This window comes from Callithrix jacchus, chromosome 8 (assembly GCF_049354715.1).
Source record: "Callithrix jacchus isolate 240 chromosome 8, calJac240_pri, whole genome shotgun sequence".
Classification (NCBI taxonomy): domain Eukaryota; kingdom Metazoa; phylum Chordata; class Mammalia; order Primates; family Cebidae; genus Callithrix; species Callithrix jacchus.
In genome coordinates, this window is record NC_133509.1 from 111,014,809 (window position 1) to 111,034,598 (window position 19,790).

The following is a 19,790-nucleotide window of genomic DNA, read 5'->3' on the forward strand; positions in this document are numbered from 1 at the left end:
CAATGAACAAAGGAAAACACACGAATGTATTCCTTACGCATTTGGGGTCGTCCTGACTGCTGTGTCTAATCTCCGTTGGCTGGAGCCAGACCTCACAATCTAAACTAACACCCGATTGGCTAACAACTTAAAACTTTTCTAAGCAGGTGGAAGCAATGGAGAGCTGGGACATGGCTGTGAGCACGTCCAGCACAGATATCTTGGTTAAAGTACAAGGACTTAGACTGTACTATGTGCCTGTAAGCATGGCATGCCTAACAGCTACATAGGTTAGGGCTTAACAAAGTTATTAGCACACTTATTCTTTAACAAGAAAGGAAACTTTAAAAAGGAACTTTTCTACTTCCCACACCCTCATCACCACCTGAAGGCTTTTACTGCTCCCCCTGCTGCCCCTCCCCCTTGATCTTTCCCAGGAATCACCTTCGATCAATCTGCACTTCCAACTCCGTGTTGGTGCCTGCTTTCCAGCTGAGCCAAACTGTGGGCTGGTGGTGACCTAGCTAGACTGCGGGGGCAGCGACTCCTGGCCAGGGCTGAGAGGACACAGCCTGTGAAGGGGACAGGGAGCGGGCTCACCTTCAAAGCCAGATGGCTCATAAACCCCAGTGGCTTGGCTGGATGTGGCTGATTCAGGTCGGGGATCCCCGCTGGGGGGCCAGGCAGCAGATCCCTCTCTCATTCTGGTAAGTGCCAATGTGGGATCCAGTCCAACTGAGGAGGCCCAGAAAGGAGGAGCCGGAAGCCCCTTGGGGGCACTCGGCAAGAGTTTGATCTCCTCTCAGCAGGAGTAGAAGGCAACTTGGCGTCTTCTTGCTGAGGCAGGGCGCGGATAGCCTCTGTTGGTGGCTTTATGGGCAGAGAACAAGGGATATCGGGATATACCAGGCCTGCCAGGAGACAGGAGGTTCCTGCCCTCTAGAGTGACACCTGTTGCCTCTCAGGATCTGGAGGTCACCTCTGGATGTGGGAGAAGAGATGTAGAAGAAATTGCACCCCAGACCTTGCTGGGGCAGGCGCCGGGGAGCAAAGCCGCCGCTCTGATATGGCAGAACTGGGCAGGGCATTCTCTGATGGCAGAGCAGAGGCTACTGTGGGTTTTGTGAAGTTTTGTGGGTTTCTGACAGGAGATGAAGGATGGCTCCTCACCATCCCTAAGGCGCAAGGCCCTCCAAAGTGGTCTTACAGTTTTAAGGACAAAGGCAGTAGAACACAGGTTGAACAAGAAGGTGCCTCTCTGGGTGGAGATTGAGGCTACATAGATGGGAGAGACGGCACTAGGAGAAATAAACAAAAGAAGGAAAAAATTATTTAGCTCTTTAGGGAATAGAAATTAACCAACCTGGGGGAGTGGGGCAGGGCAGCAATTGACTTCAAAGGAACAGGAGAGAAAGTTGCTGGGGGTTGGGGACTGGAGGGCAGAAATGTCCCATATCTTGATTGGGCGGCAGTCATATGTCCATTTGTTGTATTTAAAGAACTCATCAAGCCTTACGCTTTAAAAAAGAATGATTTTTGTTTGTTTGTTTTTGTTGAGACAGAGTCTTGCTCTGTTACCCGGGCTGAAGTGCAGTGGCATGATCTCGGCTCACTGCAACCTCCAGCTTCTGGGTTCCTCCTGCCTCAGCCTCCCAAATAGCTGAGATTACAGGTGCGTGCATTACCACGCCCGGCTAATTTTTGTATTTTTAGTAGAGACGGGGTTTCGACATGTTGGCCAGGCTGGTCTCGAACTCCTGGCCCCTCAAGTGATCCGCCCACCTCAGCCTCCCAAGGTACTGGGATTACTTTTTCATGCTCAGCCAAAAAAGGAGGATTTTTATTGTATGTGAATTATACCCCAATGAACCAGACTAAGAAGATTTTCCCCCATCAGCCCTCACCATCTCAGGTGGGTGAGCTGGAGAGCTCCTGTTTGTCCCCTACTGTCTCTGGCATTTTGCGATATCCCCCAACCCCCTGAGAGCTAGGTCAGGAGGCAGAGGGGCCTCCAATGGCCCTTCAAGGAGTGCCCCTCAAGGAGTGCCCCTCAGCCAAGACCTCAAGCCAGGGCGCTGTGCAGGCTCAGAGCTAGCCTTTCAATTTCATCTTCAGTTTTCCATGATTATGTTTGGAAAGGAAAATCTAGCAGATTTGACTATTGGAGAGAGCAGATGGTCTAATTTGGAGTAAAACACAGGCATTTGGGAGCTGTTTTTGACATTCTTGTGGAAGTGAAGGTTTGTTGAGCTCAGAGTAAGGAGGACACAAGGAACCTTGAGGACCCAGGGCTGTTTAAAAAGTGCGTTGCCTTGAGAGAGCAGATGTGCCATCTTTTGCATTGCAATCGTATTTTTGACTGGAGGATGTAAGAACTTTTGATGCCCGATCTTTTAAAAAATATATACCTCTTTAAAAGGTCACACAATCCTATTTTTTAAAAATCATCTTTATTTAAACAATTAATGCATATTCACTAAATTTAAAGCTATCTATTTGAATATATTAAAAATCCCATTTCACTCTGCTCTGCCCCCACCCGTTGGACAGCCCTCTCCAGAAGTGAGCAGGGTGTGCCCATCCAGATCATTTAGGGCTCTGATGTACACATAGGTGGACAAAGAGACCCAGAGCTGGGCTTTGTGTAACTGGCGCCATTCTGCAACTCTGGCCTGCATCTTGCTTTTTCCTCTTACCAACACACCTTGCAGAACTTTCCTGCTGGTGCCGCTATCCTCGTTTTTTTCAGTGGTGCACTTGACGCCATAGATTCTCTATCCATAATACGGTTTCCTCGTTAACCCCCACCAGCGACGATCGTTCAGACTAAGGCTGCTTCCTTCCACCTTGACCCTGCCTCCTCATGACAGCCTGGCAGGGACCTTGCTCCAACCCAGCACTGGTTCACCTCCTGAATTCTTTCTGCCCGACTGCAGCATCCCCTGAGCCCCTGAGAGCTAGGTCAGGAGGCCCAGGGGCCTCCAGTGCCCCCTCAGGCAGTGCCCCTCAGCCGAGACCCCAGGCAGGGCGCTGTGCAGGCTCAGAGCTAGCCTTTCAGCACCCTGGAAGAAGAGGCGGCGGTTTGACTCTTTCCTAATGACCTGCTGAGTAAGAAAATGGCAGAGGGAGCACTCGTTCTCTGGGATGGTTTTTCCAGGGCAGTGGTGGTGGGGGGCGGGGTGAGGGGGAGCCAGAGGTGTTAGGCCTTCTGGGGAGGACACAGTGTCCCATGGTACAGCAAGAAGGCCCAGCTCGAAGAGCTAGGCCAGTCTATGTTTGGGGTGGGGTGTCAATTTGAATTTAAGGGCAAATCAGGGTTGGTATCTCCCGAGGGCCCTTGGAACATTTGTTTTTAATGCATATCGGGAAGTGCTCTGTCGCCAAGCACCATGTTAGGTGCTATTCACCTAGATGGCTTTGCGTGTGGTGAAGACTGAGTAAAGTCCCTGCAATGCCCTCGTAGCTGTGTCTTTGTTCATGTTACTGACCTCCAATAATAACAGTAACTAACATTCCTGACGCTCTTACCAGTTGCCAGGCAATGCGCAAAATGCTTTCTGTACATTATCCCACTCAGTCTTCTCAATCATGAGGTGGATACTGCAATCACGCCCATTTTAGAGAGAAGAGAAACTGAGGCTTAAGCCTGGGACTTTCTCATTCCATCCTCATAGCACCAGATGAGGTGAGCAGTTTTCTGTTGTGTGTTTCTGTCAGTGATCTGCTGGATCCTCTTCCTCACTTGACATGCAGCAAAGCTCCATCCCTCCTCTGGGGTCTCCCTCAGTAAGGAACACATGTCCATCGTCAACACTGGGTGGCTCTGCCCCTTGGAAGCTCTGCCCATTGACTCGGCATATTGGGAGTACTGAACCCAGGGAGTCCCACCTTGCGCCAAGGACATCAGGTTTTCTTCCTGACCACCTTTAAGTGGGCTACTAAGGTGTTTCCCTTGAGTCTAGAGGCAAAATGGCAACACCTGCCAGGAATGGTTTCTCAGAGGCAGCCACCTGGCCCTGGTCCGCCTGCATCCAAATCACCTGCAGGGCTTATTAAACACACAGGTTCCTGGGCCTCCCAACCTACTGGGTTGGGGCAGGGAAGACCTACCTGAGCCTATACATTTTACACAAGTGTCTTCCCCTTTTGTCTAAGGCAGAGAGGTTGCAAACTGCTGGCCCACAGTAAAAACAAGACCTCTGCTAGATTGAAAGCTCTGCCAGTGCTGAGCCTACTTTCCCTCACAGCACTGACTAGAGACCCTGGGACAGGGCTTAGGCTGCCTCTCCAGCTCCCCTAGTCCCTGCCTGTCCTCTTCCTGTGGCTTCTGTGGACATTTTGAGTTTGTGACCACTGGTCAAAGGAGATGGCAATGGTCATGTCTCAGTGCCCATGCCAGGTGACCAGGGCTTGACAAGCAAGGCCAGTTCTGGTGCACGCCTCCTCCCTGCGTGCAGGTGGCACCTTTGCCCTCCTTTGTAGAGCTTGCCTAGGAGGCACAGGTTCACCCCTCCCCACCCTCCTACTGTCTGTCCTTTGGCAGCTGCTGCCACATGTATTTTCTGAATTATCTGGACATGAAATACGCCTGTGTTCCAGGTCGAATACCCTCCCTGGCACGAGATCAGTGTTTCTTAAAGCAGTTTACAGACCACCTGCACCAGATCCCCTAGGGGGAGCTTATGAAATGCAGATGCTTGTCTTCCACCCTGGGGAATTAGAATCTCTGGGTGGAGGCTGGGAATCTGCATCTTGGAACATGGGTGAACATAGGTGATTTTCATGTACCTGTTGGGACTGAGAAGCCCCCTGGTCTTCAGGAGAAAAGAGAATGCATGTAGGTTCATTGAGGCCTTGGTTAAATAGGCCTCCTGGGTCTTGGCCTCCCTGAGAAAAGAGGGCCCTTTCCTCTGCCTGGCCAGAGCCTCTCCCACAGTTTCCTGCTGTGCCCCAGGCAGCAGGCACCCAGGGCTCAGCTCTTTATCAGATTTCATCTCCTGTCACTTTCAGAACCAGCTCATTATTCCTTTATTATTCCCATTCTCCTGCTTATCATTATTAATAATCACTCCAGACAGGCCAGGGTGCTGACAGCTCCCCCTTGTCCATTCTTTCTGCCTGTTTTAATCCTGCCTGCTTATCTGGCATTGACCTGATCTTTTCCCTATTTAATTAAGCAGCACTGGTCAGTCCACTGCAGCCCATGTGGAGATGGGACTGATCAGCTTTCTTGATAGGCAGCGGAGTGATGGCCACCTCCCCAGAGGGGCATGAGGGAGTGGGCAGGGGTCCCTGGAGCAGCCACATTGGGTCCAGAGGCCTGGGGAGCCAGGAGTGGCTGGCAACCAGTATCCATTGAAAAGCAATGCTTCTCAAACCTCAGTAAGTTCCAGAACCACTGGGAGGGCCTATGAAAACCCGGATGGCTGGACCTCACCCTCAGTGCTTCGATTCAGTAGGTCCGTCTGGGAGTGGCCATGAATCTATATTACTAATAAACACACAGCTGGGCTGCTCTGCCGGTGTAATGACCACATTGTCACTGCGTTCATGGGCTGACCTTGGCCTAGTGATGGACACTGGCCAGCCCAAAGGGGGTATTGCTCCAAAGGGATTAAAGAAGAGACCTCGGCCAGGTGTGGTGACTCACACCTATAATACCAGCACTTTGGGAGGCCAAGGCAGGAGGATCACGAGGTCAAGAGATGGAGACCGTCCTGGCCAACATGGCGAAACCTCGTCTTTACTAAAAATACAAAAATTAGCTGGGTGTGGTGGTGTGTGCCTGTAATCCCAGTTACTTGAGAGGCTGAGGCAGGAGAATGGCTTGAACCCCAGGGGCAGAGGTTGCAGTTAGCCAAGATTGTGCCGCTGCACTCCAGCCTGGTGGCCTGGTGACCTGGTGACTGAGCAAGACTCGGTCTCAAAAAAGAAAGACCTCAGAAGAGGAAATTGATGGCAGTCTTTAGGGACTGAGCTGGGGGTGCTCAGGACTAGAAAGGGAAGGGAGGGATATGGATTCTGCATGTGGTTTTGAGAGACAACTCGGTCTTAGCGAGGCTAGGGGCAGTGAAAGAGAGAAAGTCAAGATGCCTCCATGGTCTTGAGCAACTGGAAATATGGTGGTGCCTGACAGATTAAGTGCCAAGGGAGGCCAAGGGCGTGAGGCAGGGATACACCGAGGTTGGCACAAGCTACGTAATCTGCCTGGCCCAGTAAAAAATGAAAATGCAAGGCTCTTTGTTCAAAAATGATTAAGAATTTGAAGTCATAGGCAGCAGGGTGTTAAGCCACAGGACCCTTCTAAGTACAGGTGTCTGCCCTGGCTGAGATTCAGGCAATAGCAAGAGAGCCACAGAAGAGACCACCACCCGAGCGGGCTGCCCATCACTCTGCCATCTCTTGTGTGATTGACATGTCCATTTCTGATGTCATAAGAGACAAAATGGAAAGTCATGGGGCCCAAGAGTCATCACTCAGAGTCTTATGGCAGAAGTGCTGCAAATCTGAAAACATAATGGGTAAAAACCTCAGAGAAGTTGCTGGCGCCATCCAGGGAGAGGTAGTGTAGTCATCATTCACACAAACTCACCCCCCTTCCAGAGAACAGAGTCAGGCTCTGTGAATGGAAATTTAGTCCTTTAAACTACCATATACTGCACATTTACTCTGTTCCAGACATGGTACAAAGCCGTTTAATAGAGCACTTCATCCTTGCAAAAACCCTATGAAGTATGTATTATTGCCCCCCTTTTGCAGATGAGAAAACAGAGGCAGAGAGCAGCACAGTAACTTGCCTAGTGAGTGAGAAAACCAGCCCATTGGGCCTGAGCATGTGTCTGGAGCTGGGAGATGCTGCCTCAGCTGGGTGTTAGTACAAAGGACCAGAGAGCTCCGGGCTGACCCAGATGGGGGCGCCATAGGATGGGGGCGCCGTGGGATTGGAGCTGTGTGCGTGTGCACCTGGGTGCTGCAGGAAAATGCACAGATACCCAAGTGCCAGCCAAAGATGGAAGGATTTATAGCAATTAAAATGTTTTGCCTGGGAGCTGTTTGGAGCCTTTTTTTTTTTAAGCGAGAGTTTTCTGACTCCAAGGTGTTAACGGGCCCTCTAAATGGTTTTGTTTTTTAATTGCAGCAAATGACTGCACAGCCATTAGATTTTGCCTCTCTGCAGTTGTTTCTGAGCCCTTTCAGGCCGCCTCCTCCTATTTATTCTGTTTAATTCAGTCAGGTAGCTCCAGGGCAATGGAGATCAATACCTCTCTTTGAAAGAAAAGAGTCAGGTTTGAAACCTAGAGATAAAACTGACACATTTTGTATAAATTTAATTAAAAATGCACCTTTAGTGGCTTGTTGCCTGCACAAAGCCGAATGTCTATCTCTCTATCTGCCTCTCTCTCCCCCTTTCTCTCTCTCTCTTCCTGGGCTTCTCCCCCTTCTCTCTTTTTTCTTCTTCGTAATAGGGAGATCTCTAAATCTGCCTCGCTACAGTCTTGTTCTGAGTGTAGACCTGAAACTTCTACACCGAGGGATGATGAGGGAAGCTGTGAAATCATAGCAGATCCCCTCTGGCCTCCTTGCTCCGGAGTAAGTCGGGGAGAGAAAGAAAAAGGGGAAGAAGATGAGGGTAGCAGAAGGGCCAGGAGTGGGTTTGCTTTTCTTTTTAAAATGCTTTTTCTTTTGACCCCACTACCTGGAGGAACAGGGTCTCCCCTAGTCTCCCTGGACACTTTGCAACCTGCCTGCCAGGGTGGCTGCACACGCCTCGAGCCCTCAGCGGGGCACAGGGACACAGCCTGGCAGGTGCAGCGGCCGCCAGTCCCTCTCCCTGGTAACCCCAGGGCTGCTGCACACATTTGTCCTGTGTTTTACAATCCGCCCCTTCACCTCCTTCCCTGCCAGCACTCCCCCTTTCACTCTTCTCTATCCCATTTGGCTTTCCTCATTTTTCACTTGAGTGGGTTTTCTATCCCCGACTCCGCTCCGGCCTCACTCTGCTCAACACCAATAAAACACACTCAACACAGGTAGAACAAGGTGCCCGGGCTCGGCATGACAAATGGCTTGCCGGGCCCTTGCTAAAGCGAGGTTGTAAATCGCCCCTCCCGTTGGCCCGGCATGGCCGGGGGTGTGCTCAGCAGCCCCTCCATGGGGGTAAGGGGGCCAGCAATGGAACTTAGACCTAACATTTGGCCAGCCCCCAAGGCCTCTCCCAAGGTCCTGGCATCTAGGAGGGAGGCAAGGGGCATGTGTGGCTTTGGCTGGAGCAGCTGGGACATCTTCATTGATCAGACCGTAACTCTAGCAGCTAGCATTTCCTGCACACCACTATGTGCCAGGCGTGGTGCTGAGGTTCCACAGTAAATGTGATTTAATCCTCATGGCAGCCTGTGAGGTATAGGCACCATGACTATTCCTGTGTCACAGATGACAACCCTGAGGAAGGTTTAACAAGGTCACATAACTTGCCAAGGTCATCTGACTAGTAAGTGGCAGGCTGAGTGTAGAGCAGAGCTCCCAGACTCTAAGCTCTGGGCTTTTCTCTGTTTTTTTTTTTTTTTTTTTTTTTTTTTTGTTTTTTTTTTTTTTTTTTTGAGATGGAGTGTGCATCTCTCACCCAGGCTGGAGTGCAGTGGTGTGATCTCAGCTCATTGCAACCTCTGCCTCCCGGGTTCAAGCAATTCTTCTGCCCCAGCATCCAGAGTAGCTGAGACTATAGGCATGTGCCACTGTGCCAGCTAATTTTTGTATTTTTAGTAGAGATGGGGTTTTACCATATTGGTCAGGCTGGTCTTGAACTCCTGAACTCAAGCGATCTACCACCTCAGCCTCCCAAAGTGCTGGGATTACAGGAGTGAGCCACCTTGCCCAGCCAAATCTGGGCTTTTCATCCTGTACTCTGTGCAGGTGGCAGCAGGCTGGGCACGATGGGAAGCAAGATGTCAGCTCCATGCTCCAGATACTTGTGATGTTGGTTTCCTTCTCTACTTCATGAAACTGCTCCTGCTGTGCCCCCACAGCCCCTGGACAAGGGGGAAGACACTCACAGCTCCTTCTCCCCAGAAAGAGTGATCGGAAGTGGGGAAGTCCATGCTCTTGCTTTTTTGCCTCCGTGGGAACAGCCAGGGTACCCCCACCTTGGAGAAGCAGAGGGGCAGGGGGCTTGTCTAGCTCATTTTGTCACCAGGGGAGCCCCGGGGACTTGTGTTTTGGGGAATGTAGAGCCCAGGGTTTGCAAGTCTATAACCTCGTCCCCATGGGCATCTGTGGGATGAGCATGGTAATGGGCATGTTTGAGGGTCTCATCTTTTGCTTTGGGGGCCTTTAATCACTGCCAATGAAAGTTCAGACCAGAGAGGAAAGCAGCCTGAGCTGGGGCTGCTGGACTTCCTCTCTCTGCCTTCTTCCTCGCTGGTAATTACAAACACCAGCCACTTTGTGTCTAAAATGGCCGAGATAATTGAAACGGAATTTGGAATCAGGGCCCTGCAGGCAACACTTGTTGAAAGAAGAAATAAAGATCGGTGGGGTCACGTCTTTTGTAATTTGCGTTTAATAATCATACCAGGAGGTACGCATAAAGGGAAAGGCGGCATGTGAGCCAGCTCCCAGCCTGCCCGTACCCTCCCTGGGTCTGCCAGGGAGGGAATAAGGAACATCCCAGGGCGGGCATGGGCGGGTAGAGGGGGAAGCACACAAGTTGGAGAAAGTTCTCTCCACATGGCAGAGGCAGGAGAGGGGATATGGGTTTGGGTGGGCCAAGTTGCTAGCTGAGTGGAAGGTGACGTGAGAAACCTTCATGCTGGGCCCTCACCCCCCACTGCTCTGCACACCTTCCGCTCACCTCCATGCACATACCCCATGGGAGCTGAGGGTGGCTGGAGTGAGGCGGTGGGAGCCCAGGAGATAGATGCCATGATTGCAGACCCGCTGCAGAGAGACTCTTTGGATCAAGAGCTTGGAATACTGCCACTGCTTAGTAATGCCAGCCACAGAGCTAGGGCGGAGGGGGCTGTCGAGCAGGGTGTCGCTGCAGCTCCCAGGCTGTGGGTATGCATGTGTTCACAGGTGCTCCGTGGGAGCCCTGTCGCCTGCTATTCCCCTGAATCATAAGCACTCATGTTTGGGTCCTTAAGGAGTGTGCCACTTTTACACAAACACACCCTCACTCTCCTGCCACCCCCCTACACTCAGCACACCTAGAACCACACTCTCTCAGCCCCCCAAAACATTCCCAGCCCTCCCTTTATGATGTTGCCCCTTTCTGTCTGCAAGACCCCACAGAACTGAGATCTCAGTGGCTTTCCCCTGCCGACACCTCATCATTGAGTGGGGGGCTGTCTTGGAGGTGGAGAGATGGTGTTACAGGCCCCCCCATAATTCATATTGTTGACCCTCTAATCCCGCATACCCCAGATTGTGACTATATTTGGAGACAGGGCCTTTACAGAGGTAATTAAGTTAAAATTACAGAGGGAGAGGTCATGGAGATGGGCCCTCATCCAATGTGACTGATGTCCTTATAAGAAGAGGGAATTCACATACCCAAAGAGACACGAGGGGTGCGTGTACGCAGAGGAAAGACCGTGTGAGGACACGGCGAGAAGGGGGCCATCTGCAAGCCAAGAGAGCCCTCAGGAGAAACAGCCCTGTCTACACCTTGATCTTGGACCTCTAGTCTCCAGAACTGTGAGAAAATACATTTCTGTTACTTAAGGGACCCATCTGTGGCGCTTTGTGAGGGCAGCCCTAGCAAACTAGTACAGAGGATGAGATGCAGGGAGATGCTGGCCTGGGGTGCCACTTGCCCTGCAGGCCCCTTCCCTCTCTTGCTCAAACATGCATAACATGTGCTTGAAATGCACCAAAGGGTGGAGCCCTAGCTGCTTCCCTTCCTGGTGGGGCCAGAGCTGAGATGACCCCAGGAAGGGAACTCACATGCTAGTCTTTACCTGTGACTCTTTCTCCAAGGCCCAGGGCTGCCCACCACCAGGCCCTGGTCATGGGGGTGCTCACAGCCCTGTGATGCCCAACTTCCATCCCTTCCTTCCATTCTTAAGCCTCTTCCCCTTTCACCATTGATTAGAAAAAGTGTCCTGCCTTGGTGACACAGGGGGCTTTCAGTCCCTGCAGAAGCCAGAATCCTGACAAGCAGCAACCTGGAATCTGGGAACCATCCAGTCAGCAATATTTCTGAACAAAGAACTATAGAAAGGGGGCATGAATGAAGAGCGGATCAAGGTCTGAATGTCTGATGTGCGCAGTGTGACTTCCTCCTTGCCTAAGGCCTTGGTATGGGGCACACACCCCTTTCAGGGCAAGGCCTGTGGGCACAGGATCCCCTGTGGCTGGTGACTACACTGCTCCTGGGCTCTTGTAGGTGGATGGCTTAGACCATCAGTGGATGGACTCTGGGGAGCAGAGGTAACCCTGGGCTGGGGACAGAGGAGGGAGCACCTCAGCAAAGGATGAAAATGGGATAAACAGAGTCCTGGACTTCTCAGTTTGCAAGGGCTTTGTTGGAGAGGGGGGAGTCAAGGGCCTGCTAACATTCCTGAGAACTGCCCCTGCTGGCTGCCAAGAGCTGATGGAGATAGACTCTTGAATCTTTACATTTTAGCTCCTCCATGCTGGGGTGGAAGGAAGGGGAAGTAGAGGATGGTGTCTCCACTGTACAGAGGAGAAAACGGGGTTCAGAGAGGTTCAGTTCTTGCTCACAAATACATGGTTTAAAAATGGCAGAGCTGTAACCCAGGGCTTCCAGACTCTCCATCCAGGCCTTTCCTTCTGGAACAGGGGCTGACAAACTATAGCCCATGGGCCAAATCTGGCCCACTGCCCATGTTCACGTGGCCTGTGAGCTAAAAAAGGCTCACATTTTTAAATGATTGGGGAAAAAAAGTCAAAAGCAAAATAATATTTCATGACAAGTGAAATTACATGACATTCACATTTCTTTGTTCATAACAGGCTCTATTGGCACAGAGCCTCACCCACTGGTTTACCTTTGGCCCAAGGGCTTTCGTAGTACAACAGCAGAGTTGAGCAGTCATGACAGAGATGGTAGAATCCTCAGTACCTAAATATGCATTTTCTGGTCTTTCACAGAAAGCGTTTCCCAACATCTGCTGTAGGGTCACATGAATTGAGAGATGGAAGAGATCTCAGGCACCATCCAGTCTAAAAATTTCAATTCCCCCCCATCTATCCACCTATTTCTCCAAAAAGCAGTCAAACCCATTGTATCTAAACAGCCCCATTCCAAGGCTGCCCTCAGGTCCCCACCCAACCCCCATCAGCCTCCGCCCCCACCTGCACCGCTCTCAGGAAGCCAGGCTCACGACAGCCTGTCCCGGGGCTGGGATGAAAGACTTTGTACCTCTAGTCTTTGCTCTGTTGTGGTCCATTCCGGAGGCTCTTAAGAGGCTCCTGTGGCATCAGGCTAGCAAGCCGGCAGCCTGCAGGAGTCACCAACACCAGGGCTCAGAGGTGACCCCTACCAGGGTGATTGAAGGGGGACACTGGGGAAATTCGAGGGTGTGGCCTGGGGTTACACTGTTTTGGTGAAAGCAGGTTCACGTCCTGGCTCTGTGTAATTGCTGACTTGAGTGAATCACTTCAACATTCTGTGCCTCAGTTTCCTCACTTGGAAAATGAAGAAAATAATAGCATCTACCCCATGGGATTGTGTGAGCATGAAATGGGTCAATGCACGTGAAGTTCTTGGAGTGGCACCTGGCGCACAGCATGTGCTGTATGAGTGATGATGATCGTGATGGTGATGGTGAGGGTGATGGTGATGACTATTATTTTTACTTTTTTATTTTTTGAGAAGGAGTCTCACTCTGACGCCAGGCTGGAGTGCAGTGGTGCAATCTCGGCTCACTGCAACCTCTGCCTCCCGGTTCAAGTGATTCTTCACCTCAGCCTCCCAAGTAGCGGGGACACAGCGTGCACCACCATGCCTGGCTAATTTTTTTATTTTTAGTTGAGCCAGGGTTTTACCATTTTGTCCAGGATGGTCTCTATCTCTTGACCTCATGATCTGCCCACCTTGGCCTCCCAAAGTGCTGGGATTACAGATGTGAGCCTCTGAGCCCAACTTGATGATTACTGTTATTAAAAGTCCTATTCTAGCCAGCTTATGATTCCAGGCCTACTGAGTAGAAGAAGAGATTTCTTTTTTTTTTTTTTTTAAGACAGAGTCTCGCTCTGCCGCCAAGCACCATGCTGGAGTGCAGTGGTGTGGTCTCGGCTCACTGCAACCTCTGCCTCCCGGGTTCAAGCAATTTTCCTGCCTCAGCCTCCCGAGTAGCTGGGACTACAGGGGCACGCCACCATGCCCAGCTAATTTTTGTATTTTTAGTAGAGATGGTATTTCACCATGTTGGCCAGGATGGTCTCCATCTCTTGACCTCATGATCTCATGATCTGCCTGCTTCGGCCTCCTAAAGTGTTAGGATTACAGGCGTGAGCCACTGCGCCCAGCCAGAAGCAGAGATTTCTACTGGACTCCCCACACAGAGATCCCAAGGGCCTTCATGTGACCATCAGCTGCAAAAAAAAAAAAAAAAATGTACAAGGCCATGAGTGTTAGCCTGAGATTTTGTGCCAAATTTCCTCTGGAATCTGTGTCTGGGCTGAGGGTGGGGGCGGGGGATGAGAAGGTCAAGGCTACAGGCTAAGTGCTCTCTGTCTGGGGAAAGAGGTTCTATGAAAAATAAGGGCAACATGGCAGTGAAAATGAGTGAACTGTCAACATGCTTGAATCCCATAAATACAACAGGGAGCTAAGAAAGCAAGTTGCAAAAGAAGGTAAGCCATGCGGTGGCAGTTTATACAGAAACGTGAAACATGCCAGACAATTATGTGTACTCTTTAGGATACATTCCTATATGGTAAAAGTCTAAAGAAACATTCGGGAATGGGCTGGGTGCAGTGGCTCATGCCTATAATCCCAGCACTTTAGGAGGCTGAGGCAGGCAGATCACTTGAGGTTAGGAGTTTGAGACCAGTTTGGCCAACATGGTAAAACCCCACCTCTACTAAAATACAAAAATTAGCCAGGCATGGTGGCAGGTGCTTGTAATCCCAGCTACTCAGAAGGCTAAGGCAGGAGAATCACTTGAACCCAGGAGGCAGAGATTGCAGTGAGCTGAGATCACGCCACTGCACTCTAGCCTGGGAGACAGAGCAAGACTCCATCTCAAAAAAGGAAAAACAAAGAAAAGAAAAGAAATATACAGGGATGATGACCACTGAATTCGGGGTAGTGGTTCCCCTGGGTGGAGGGGAGGGGACTGACCTGGAGAGGAGCATGCAAGGTCCTTTACCTGAATTTGGGGGGAGAACTGTAAGCTAAACAGTGAATGCATGAGTCCTTCATGCTATTCTAGACACCTTGTTATAGATCTTAAGTATTTTATAATATAAATATTTTTTTGATATAGGGCTAATTTTGCAAACCTAATAGACTTTGGAGGGAGGGAGTCTCAAAATTGTACCAAGAAGCCCCAAAGATGGGCCAGCAGAGATGACCGCATCCCGGTGGACAGTGTGCCCTGTGGTGCGCAGGCGCTGCCTGACGCTCCAGCCCTTCATGCACACCCGCCCTGCCCGCACCCGCTCACCTGCTCCTCTCCTGCCTTCCTCCCCCGTGGCTAGCAGTCCTTCTCCATCTGCTTGCTGTGCTGTTCCTTGCTCGGTAATATGTCCTCTCCGGGCTGTGGCATGGACAGAGGCTCTGGTCCCCCCTCCCTGGTGAGGCAGAGAGGCTTAAGAACATGTGTTTCTGGGAGGCAGACACCAGCTGGTTAGGGAGACATTTGCATATTCCACTGAGCACCCCCAGAGCCAAGCCAGGGTTGGGAGGGGGAGGCCGTGGCAGGACAGAGGGAGAGGGAAGGCTCTGGTCAGCTAGGGCTCAGATGGAACAGATTTCAGATTGGAGAGACAGATGGTTAAAGCAGAGAAGAGGGACAGGAGCGAATTGTGACTCCTACATGAAGGAAGTCATTCGAGAACCCTGAAATATCTTGTGTCTTTGCAGGGATTTGCGACTAACAAAGCATTTTCTTAGCATTCACTTGATTCCTCATTGTAGTCCAGTCAAGTAGGTGTGATCGTTAGACCCATTTTACAGATGAGGAAGCTGAGACTCAGACTGCAGAGCTAGTGCATGGGGAAGTCTCTGGACTCCTAGTCAGGAAGTGTTCCTTTCTCTCCGTCTCAGAGCCAGCTGCAATTGCTGTCTCCATGTGCTTCTCCCATATTCTTCTGTCAGCCCATTCCGGTAGTGTTTCTGACCCTGCCATTCCACGGAAACTATTCTCCTCTAGGTCACTAGTGACCCCCTTGGTGCCAAGTCCAATGATCACTTCCGTTTCCACCTTATTTTGCCTCCCTGCAGCATTTGTTGTTATTGTTGTTTGAGACACGGTCTTACTGTGTCTTGCAGGCTGGAGTGCAGTGGTGCAATCTCGGTTCTCTGCAGCCTTGAACTCCTGGGCTCAAGTGATCCTCCCACCTCAGCCTCCCAGATAGCTGGGACCACAGGCATGTGCTACCACGCCCAGCTAATTCTCTGCAGCATTTGACACAGGTGACACTGACCTTCTCTTCTTCCGGAAATGGCCTTCTCCTTGGTTTCCATGACGACCCCCGCTGTGGTTGCCCTCCCCCTCCTTGGCTGCTCCTTCGCAGGCTCTGCTCCCTGTCTGAATGCTGGGATGCCTAGGGTTCAGACTGCAGCTCTCTCCTCTCCCTCCTCTCTCTGTGCATCAACCTGAACCACGTGGTCCAGTCCTGGCACTTACAGTACCATCTATGCTGAAGGCTCCCAGATCTACTTCTCCAGGGCTGCTCTTGTCTTGGGCTGCCCTACACTGTGGTCAAGAGCACAGCCTCTGAATCTCAGCTCTGCCATTTATCAGTTATGTGGCCTTGGACAACCTTGCTGTGTCTCATTCTTGCCATCTACGAAATGGGGATGATAAAGCCTCTACTCTGTAGGGTTATTATGAAAATGAAATGAGACGGAAAGGGGTTAGAACATTGCCTGGCACATCACAAGCGCTCGATAAATGCAAGACATTGTTACTTGAGGTCTGTTTCTCCAACAGGCCAAGCATCTTCCCACCCCAGGGCCTTTGCACTAGCCCATTCCTTTATCTGGAATGTTATTCCCTTGACTTTCCTAAGGCCCACTTTTTTTCCTTCAGATTCCCTGACCACCCCGGCTGCAATAGTCACCTAGTCACTCGCTATCACCTCATTTCATTAAAAAACTTGGGAGAGATCAAGGCCAAGCTTGTGGAGGACATTCAGGGCTGTGGAAATCCCAGCAGAGTGGTTGGAGTTGCAGAGGAGAGGGCCTGGTCATCCTTAGGTCAGAGTACCCTCCTCAGGCTACAGCACCCTAGGATCAGGGAGGGGGAACTAACCATAAAAGACCCCTCCAGGTCCCACTGCACCTCACCTCACATCTCTTCTCTGGCCTGCCTCTCTTGCCTTCAAGAGATGGGGCAATGGTAATCTGGGAGGCTGGCATCTATCTGGGCCTGTGCTGGCTGGCCCTTCAAAGTGCAGAACCATCCTCCTCACCTAGGGGCCAGGACCATGCTCAGCCTTTTGTGTTTTATCAGGGCCCCACTCCCTTTGTAGACAAAGTATTTCCCAGACCTTCCCAGACAGCATGGATTGCAAACACCTGCTCCTACCGAGTGTGTGTTAGGGCACCCAGACTGGCCGGATGCAGGGCTGGCTTTTGATCTGGAAGCTCTGCTCATGAGCATGGAAGGGATCTGGTGTTCCTGCCTACCATGGGAGAAAAAGTGGCTTCAGAGAATGGTAATGAAGAGAGTGACCTGGGAAGGGGATACCAGGCTGGGAGCCACAGAGATCCAGAGCAGGAGGCTGAGAAAGAAGGTAGGCTGGGTATGAGAGCAGACCACCCCACAAACCCATGCACCGCGATGCACAGAGGCAGGATGGTGAGATCCTCCTGGGATGAACCATCACGGTCATATCATTGCTTGCTAATATGCGATAGCCCCTGTTCCTCGCATCTCTAGGAGGCTGCAGCATCTCCAGCTCTAGATCCTCAAATCCATTGGGAAGAACCTCATTTTCAGTTTTTCCACAAATAGACTCGTGTTCTATTGGCTCCTACCAGGCCCTGTGCCTATTGAAGAACCAATCCCTGGGTCCAGGATGATGGATGCTGGGGTTAGTGTGGGCGAGCCTAGATGACCTGCTCAGAACTGGGGTTGGTGCCCTCTATGCAGAGCCTCAGAGTGGGGGAGGGCTTGTTTCCCAGAGGAGAAATGGGGTACAGATGTCGAAATATATATCTTAGAGTCTTGGTGTGAGATTCCAAGGAGATCTTGAAAAACCTAGAAAGGGAAACTGAGGCTCAGAGAGTTTCTGCTCTCCTGGTCTCCTGGCTTGTTGGAGGCAGCACCTGGACTCCAGGTTGTTTCCCGCACCTCTTGGTGCACAGGTCGCCATGCTGGCCCTCACCCTGCAGTTCTCCCAGTTCCCATGCCACTTTGCCTCACCTTTTCCTGCACTTCTTGGTGCACAGGTCACCCTGCTGGCCCTCACCCTGCAGTTCTCCCAGTTCCCATGCCGCTTTGCCTCACCTTTTCCTGCACTTCTTGGTGCACAGGTCACCCTGCTGGCCCTCACCCTGCAGTTCTCCCAGTTCCCATGCCGCTTTGCCTCACCTTTTCCTGCACTTCTTGGTGCACAGGTCACCCTGCTGGCCCTCACCCTGCAGTTCTCCCAGTTCCCATGCCGCTTTGCCTCACCTTTTCCCGCACCTCTTGGTGCATGGGTGGCCATGCTGGCCCTCACCCTGCAGTTCTCCCAGTTCCCATGCCACTTTGCCTCACCTTTTCCCATACCTCTTGGTGCATGGGTGGCCATGCTGGCCCTCACCCTGCAGTTCTCCCAGTTCCCATGCCGCTTTGCCTCACCTTTTCCCACACCTCTTGGTGCATGGGTGGCCATGCTGGCCCTCACCCTGCAGTTCTCCCAGTTCCCATGCCGCTTTGCCTCACCTTTTCCCACACCTCTTGGTGCATGGGTGGCCATGCTGGCCCTCACCCTGCAGTTCTCCCAGTTCTCATGCCGCTTTGCCTCACCTTGCTTTGGCTTTGCTCACGTTGGGTTTCTGAAGCAGAGGCCCATGGGCAGCTCTCGGCAGGTCATCCCTCATTAGAGGTCACCCTTTGTCTCTGTGTGTAATTAATTGAGAGGGTAGAAATGAGGCTGCTCAAGTGGGCGTTGGGGCTGCAGGGATCTCCTCCTGTGGGGTTCAGGTGAGAGCCACCGCCCTTTCCCAGGGGGCTGAGCTGTTCCCTTTCTAGGAGCCACATCAGACCAAGCATCTGAGCTTGCCTGGGTGCAGGTGGCAAAGTTCCTGTGGTCCCAGGGCAGCCTGGCCGTCCCAAGAGCTCTGTTAACACTTACAACTTCCTCCTGAGCCAGCAGCAGGGACAGGGGGACAGGTTTGAGGGCAGGAGCCCCCATTTCCACCCTGTAGTTCCTAAGCTGACTCCATGTGACCTATGTTGGATCGGGCTCACCCCCCTCCTGGCGTGGTCTTACTCAGCACTCTGTTCTCTTTCTCTCATTCCCACTGGCCGCCCACCGAGCCTGCCAAGTCCTTTCTGCCTCAGAGACTTTGCACTTCCCTCAGCCTGAATGCGCTGCCCCCAGAGCACAGATCTGCCACCTCAGAGAGAGACCCTCTGACCTCCTAGTTTAAGTGAGCTGCCTCCCAGCTCGAACTCCTGACCCTATATTTTGTCATCATGGTTGTCTCCTCACGGCACCCACCACAACTGTAATTCCCCTGTTGTTTACCTGGCTATTGTCTACTCATTACTAAAGCCCTGTGAGCAGAAGAACTGAAGCCCTCTCTGTCCTCCTCCCTCTTATGCTCCCAGCCCCTAGAATCGTGCCTGGCACATAGTAAGTGCTCAATACGTATCTGTTGGAGGAACGAACTGAAAAGTCTTAGGAAACAGTTATTGTTCTGCTTTATGGCTAAGGACGTCAATGAAAATAAGAGATTTACAGTGACTTCACAAATAGGCAATAGCTACACCAGGGATGCTACCCCAGGTCTCTGGACTAGAAATCTGTACCCCACTGTTATAGTCCATTCAGGTTGCTATAAAGGAATACCTGAGGCTGGGTAATTTATAGCAAAAAGAGGTTTCCCTTGACTGAAGCAGTGATAAGAGAAAGAAAAAAAGAGGTTTATTTGGCTCATGGCTGTACAGGCAGCATGGTGCCGGGATCTACTTCTGGTGAGGGCCTCAGGCTGCTTCCACTCATGACAGAAGGGGAAGGGAGCCAGTGTGTGCAGAGATCAAGGAAGCAAGAGAGAAAGGGAGAGATGCCAGGCTCTTTTTAACAATCAGCTCTCCTTTGGGGAGCTCTGGCAAGAAATATTAGGGCAAGAACTCACGGAGAACTGGCACCAATACACTTATGAGGGATACAACTCCATCAACCAAACACCTCCCATCAGCCACACCTCCAACAGTGGGTGTCAGATTTCAACTTGAGCTTTGGAGAGGACAAATAGCACCTACCCTGTCCAGTCTTTGTGCAGTTTCATGACCTGAGGCCAGACAGCCTGTGAGTACCTTGGGATGGGGTCAGCAGGCCTAGCCTCACCCTCTTCAGACTCCATTCTTGACAATCAGGTGGGAGTAGGGGTACCCAGTAAAGGCAGAAAAGGGGAAATTCCATTTGGGGTTGAAGGGCATGAGTGGCTAGAGACAGCCATGACT

The 19,790-nt window shown here is 51.4% G+C and overlaps 1 long non-coding RNA gene across 1 annotated transcript; it reads right to left on the reverse strand.

Annotated features, from left to right (window-relative positions):
- Positions 1-579: 579 nt before the first annotated feature.
- On the reverse strand, positions 580-14,718 carry LOC118144992 (uncharacterized). Its single transcript, XR_004730033.3, has 3 exons — positions 14,613-14,718; positions 11,988-12,110; positions 580-1,277 (listed from the first exon to the last, which is right to left on the reverse strand). It is a non-coding gene; the product is annotated as an uncharacterized LOC118144992 (long non-coding RNA).
- Positions 14,719-19,790: the final 5,072 nt, after the last annotated feature.